The sequence below is a fragment of the Phocoena phocoena genome, chromosome 2 (assembly GCF_963924675.1).
Source record: "Phocoena phocoena chromosome 2, mPhoPho1.1, whole genome shotgun sequence".
NCBI lineage: Eukaryota > Metazoa > Chordata > Mammalia > Artiodactyla > Phocoenidae > Phocoena > Phocoena phocoena.
In genome coordinates, this window is record NC_089220.1 from 88120149 (window position 1) to 88125834 (window position 5686).

The 5686-nt window shown below is 40.0% G+C and overlaps 1 pseudogene; it reads right to left on the minus strand.

The window, feature by feature from the left end:
- Nucleotides 1-2311: 2311 nt before the first annotated feature.
- On the minus strand, nucleotides 2312-3308 carry LOC136118462 (large ribosomal subunit protein uL3m pseudogene; annotated as a pseudogene).
- Between the last annotated feature and the right edge of the window lie 2378 nt (nucleotides 3309-5686).

The following is a 5686-nucleotide window of genomic DNA, read 5'->3' on the forward strand; positions in this document are numbered from 1 at the left end:
TTTTGAGCAAATGTCACCAAGGGTGTGTGGGATTTAAATCTCCAAGTCTAGTATCTGATGATCGTGGCAAGGTATCTGTCTCACACTTTGGAGTTCTGGACTTGGGGGTCTTGAGTAACCCCAATACTTGTTAGAATCCTTTGGCAATTCAGTTATTTTTGTATTTTATTTTATTGTGGAAAGAGCACTTAACATGAGATTTACCCTCTTAACAAATTTTTAAGTATTCAATATATTATTGTTGACTATAGGTATGATAGTTGTATAGCCTATCTCTAGAACTTATTCATCTTTTAAATTTTATTTTTTCCTTCCAGTTTTATTGAGATAAAGTTGACATACAACATTGTATAAATTTAAGGTATACAGCGTAATGATTTGACTCACATCATGAAATGATTACCACAATAAGTTTAGTGAACATTCATCATCTCATATAGTTTAAAGAAATAGAAAAGTAAGTTTTTCCTTGTGATGAGAACTCTTAGGATTTACTGTCTTAACAACTTTCATATACAACATATAGCAGTGTTAATTTTATTTATCATGTACATTTCATCCCTAGTACTTATTTATCTTGTAACTGGAAGTTTGTACCTTTTGACTGCCTTCATCCAGTTCCCCCTCCTCCCACCCCCACCTCTGGGAACCACAAATCTGATCTCTTTTTTCATGAGTTTGTTTTTGAAGTATAATTGACCTATAGCATTATGTTAGGTCCTGTTACACAATGTAGTGATTGTATATTGCTGTACATTTCAAAATTATCCCTACAATAAGTCTAGTTACCATCTGTCACCATACAAAGATATTACATAATTATTGAATGTATTCCCCACACTGTACATTTCATACCGTGATTCATTTATTTTGCATCTAGGAGTTTGTACCTCTTAATCTTCCTCACCTATTTCTATCCTCCACCCACCCCCTCCCCTCTGGCAACCACCCTTTTGTTCTCTGTATCTATAACTCTGTTTCTGTTTTACCATGTTTGTTCGTTTGTTTTATTTTTTAGATTCCACATATAAGTGAAATCATACAGTATTTGTCTTTCTCCTGTCTGACTTATTTCACTTAGCATAATACCCTCTAGGTCCATCCACATTGTTGCAAATGGCAAGATTTCATCCTTTTTTATGGCTGAGTAGTATTCCACTGCATGGTTGGGGCTGAATCCCTACCTGGCTAGCTGCTTGGCCTGAGGCATCCCAGTACTGGTGCCAACAGGCTGGTGGGTGGGTCCAGTCCTGGTGCTAACAAGCTAGAGGGAGGACTCCAGAGTGGCACTTGCTAGCACCAATGTCCTTTTGGTAGATGATTCTCCAAAATGGATGCTGCCAGTGTCTGTGTCCCCAGGGTGAGCTCCAGTTGCCTCCTGCTTCTCCAGGAGGCTCTCCCAGATCAGTAGGTGGGTCTGACTCAGGCTCCTTTTAAATTACTGCTTCTGTCCTGAGACCCAGTGTGTGTGAGATTCTGTCTCTGCCTGTTAAGAGTGGACTCTGTTTCCCACAGCCCTCTGGGTCTCCAGAAAGTAAGCCCCACTGCCCTTCAAAGCAAAACGTTTTGGCGACTCATCTTCCTGGTGTAGAACCCCTGGGCTGGGGAGCCTGATGTGGGACCCAGACCTCGTTTTCACTGGGGAGAGCCTCTGCAATTGTAATTATTTGTGGGTCACCCACCCCCGGGGTATGAGTCCTGGCTACACCACATCTCTGCCCCTCCTACCCTCTCATTGTGGTTCCTTCTTTATATCTTTAGTTGTAGGAGATTATTTCTGCTAGTCTTCAGGTCTTTCTCATCAGTAGTTTCTCTGTAAGTAGTTGTAATTGCAGTGTGCCCATGAGAGGGGGCTGGCTCAGGGTTTTCCTACTCTACCATCCTGGCTACTCCCTCATTTTTCTTTTAATTAAAAGAGGTTATATTTATGAACACTTTAAGACAACTTGGGAATTAGGCAGTAAAAGAGAATAAATCCTTCAAATTACAAAGATTTTGCTAATATGCAAACTGCCAATCCATCTAAATTTGGCATATCCTGTCTACTTAAGTAGTAATTTTTGTTTAAGCAGTAATTTTTTAAGTAGTAATTTGTTTAAGTAGTAATTTTTCTAACAAAATTCAGTTGGAGAACCAGTGATATATTTATGCCTTTGACAAAGATAACAAGTATGGTATTGCTGTGGTTGAGAAAAGAGAATATAAATCCTGGCTATCTTATTGTTCTGGCTCATCAAAACTCAAAGAGCTTGTGAGGTTCTGTCATGTCCAGTGAGGTTAGGCAAATGTAACAGAGTTACATACTGTGTTGTTACATGTTTTTATCATATACATGGTCTGGTTGTTCCTCTTCTTCTCCATTAGGAAAATATATAGGGAATGATAAATTTTAATAGGAATCCTTATACGCAGGCAGTTTAGAATCTCTGAGCAATTTTTATGTCCAAGTACAGAGCCATTTACATAGCTTATTTGGGCTTTGTATCCACACTTGGAGTCCATATGCTGTGCTATCTGTGCTTCCCATTTGTCCAGGCATTTTAGTTCCAGGCCAGACTCTGGCAACATCACGGGTTGAAATTGTTCTAAGTCTCCTGTGGATTTTTGTTTGACCATGAGTAGGAGGCTGGCCTTTAAATCCCCATGTTGTCATGATGCCCTGAAAACCTTTACCAATATCGTTTTTGTTGTGACATTCATATACTGTCTGAGAGAAAATGAGCAGCGTAAGGAGGAGTGCCTGGTTTAATGACAGCGTTGTCTGTTACATGAAAGGTTTTAACTTTCCATACTGGCAGCAATCCAAGTTCTCAGTAAATTTCCAGTAGAGATGCAGAGTTATAGACATGTGTTACAGTTTTTCCTCCGACAGTTAGGGCTGCCGTTTTCCCATTATGGTTTTCCTTTGGAGTATATTTTAGGATGTGATAGTCTTGTATCTTAAGTAGTGTGACCATATGCTTTTGACCGTCCTTGGTCCATAAAGGCATCATGCCCAGCTTCAGTGTGATAAGGCCAACTTTAGAGAAACCTGGTTCCCAAGGATATAAAGGCCATGGTTCATCTTTCAGAGGACGCAGTTTACTTACTAATTGGGCTTTATTTTTATCAGAGATCAACTGCTTAACAAGTGGGACATTTTCTTTGCAAAGGTGCTTGTCCTAGCAAGTACAGCTCTTGCTGTGGAGACTTGTAAGCAGAAGCCAGATGTTTCTTCTCTTCCCCAAGCCCCGAGCAGCAGCCAGGCTGCCTGTGCCTCAGGCCAGTACCTGGGCATTGGTTTGTGTCAGCAGCCTCCAACCAGGCATTCTGTGGCTGGGAAGGGGTCCTCCTGAGACACTTCTGGGCGCCCTACCACTCTGTTTTCAGGGCTTCCCTGCTGTGAGTCAGATATCTGGGAGCCATTCATCCAACCATCTGTGAATTAGAACTTACTCCTCTTGCTTAACGGAAACTTTCTGCCTGTTGTAACTCCCCATTTCCCTCACCCTCAACCCCTCGCCACTCCACTCTTTGATTATATGAATTTGACTATTTTAGATCCCTGATATCAGTGGAATCATGCAGTATTTGCCTTTCTATGACTCGCTTATTTCACTTAGCATAATGTCCTCAGGATTCATGTATCTTATTGCATATTGTAGAATTTCTTTCTTTTTTAAAGGTGGAACAGTATTCTGTTGAATGTGTATATCACATTTTATTTATCCATTTATCTGTCATTGGACATTTGTTTCCACATCTTTGCTACTGTGAATAGTGCTGCAATGAACATAGAAGTGCTAATAGCTTTGAGATCCTGATTTCAATTCTCTTAGATAAATACCCAGAAATGGGATTGCTGGATCATATGGTAGTTCTGTTTCGAATTTTTTGAGGAACCTTCATACCGTTTTCTATAGCAGTTGTACAATTGTGCATTCCTACCAACAGTGTGCCAGAGTTCTAATTTCTTCTAGTTTATCCAGTTGGTGTATAATTGTTCATAGTAGTCTTTTATGATCCTTTTAATTTCCATGGCATCAGTTGTATGTCTTTTCTTCCATTTATGATTTCATTTATTCGAATCTTTTCTTTTTACCTTACTCAGTCTAACTAAGTAAGGTGAAGAAGCCCGTGCACCGCAACAAAGAGTAGGCCCCGCTCACCGCAACTAGAGAAAGCCCACACACAGCAAAAAAGACCCAAAGCAGCCAAAAAAAAAAAAAGTGATAACTAAGAAAATAGGGCTGTTAGTGTTAGTGTAGAATAGAGACAGTGTGTTCTCTAAGGTCAGACAGTCAAGTCTTCCACCATTCACTACAATTTATATGACCATTTAAATAATTTATATAATCAATATGTGCTTAGACATTGGAAACCCAAAGATAAAAGAGACAGACTTACTTCTTTTAACCATGGCATGTACAATCACGTATTTACCTGGGTGACCATGGGCAAGCTGCTAACCTCTGTGAGCTTTAGTTACTCCATTTGTAAAATAAAGGCAATATTACTGTTATATTCCTTCTAGGGTTCTGGTGGAGCCTAAATGAGATTAACCATGTAACACAGTGCCTGTCGTATACTAAGTGCTCAATAAATATCAGTTTGTCTTTTCTAAAAGGTTTACTAACCATTCTTGGTAGCAACATCCAATTGCCGATTCCTTTAATTTTTGGTACAGTTCTAACTCTGTCTGGTTTTGGATCTCTAACTTTTCTCTTATTCCTGGTTTTTTATCATGCCCATGTAGTTTTCTTCTTAGAGTCCCTTGAAGGCTGCACCATTTTTTTCTTCCTTTCAATGCTCGTGTATATTGGCATCTTTTTACTGACTTACTTACTGACACGCTTATTTAAGTGTGTATTTATCCAAGCATTTTATTTTTTCCAACTTAGATTATATTCTTGCTCTTGAGTTATTTAAATACATACTTAGTTTAGAATACGTACTAGTTTCTGGAAAATTTGCCAGAATTATTCATGATATTTGGGGAAACGCTCTAGATATAGAAGGAAACCAATTCCCTCTCTGCTCTTTTTTTTTTTTTTTCAGGTGCATTTGATTTTGCAGATGAGTCTGGAAGCATTAGTTGCAAAGGTATGCCTTTGCCTCTCTGGTTACATGAAAGTATAGAAATGTACAAAGAAGCTAAAGTAAGCTTGTGCTGTTCTGAGGAAGAGCTTTCATGCAATCTGCAGATACTAGCTTCCATTAGAAAGTCAGTATTCCCTCTCTATCCCACTGCTGCCAATAACTAAAGCTGCTGAAGAAGAGTGAGATTGGGGTGTGTCTCCCCACCTTTTCTACGTTTCTTTACTTTGAGCTCTCAGCGTCCTCTGAGAGTGTTCTGGCCTTTCTTTTATTTTCTCAAACAAATCCTTCCTTGGGCAGAATTGTCGAATGAACTCCCCTGTCAGCATTCCCTTTGCTGCCTGCTCCTCCTCCTTTACTCCTCTGTGACGGCCTCTCCCCTCTTCTTGCCCAGCCCCCAATCCTCAGTCAGGGTTCAACCAGAGAAACAACCAGTAGGAGATATATTTAGAAATTTACTGCCTGGAATTGGCTTACATGATTGTGGTGGCTGGCAAGGCACACTGGTAGGGTAGGCCATCAGGAAGGGCAGACTGGGACTCTTGGGCATCAGCTGAAGCTGTTATCCACAGAGGAGTTTCTTCTTCAGAGAAACCTCAGTTCTGCTCTT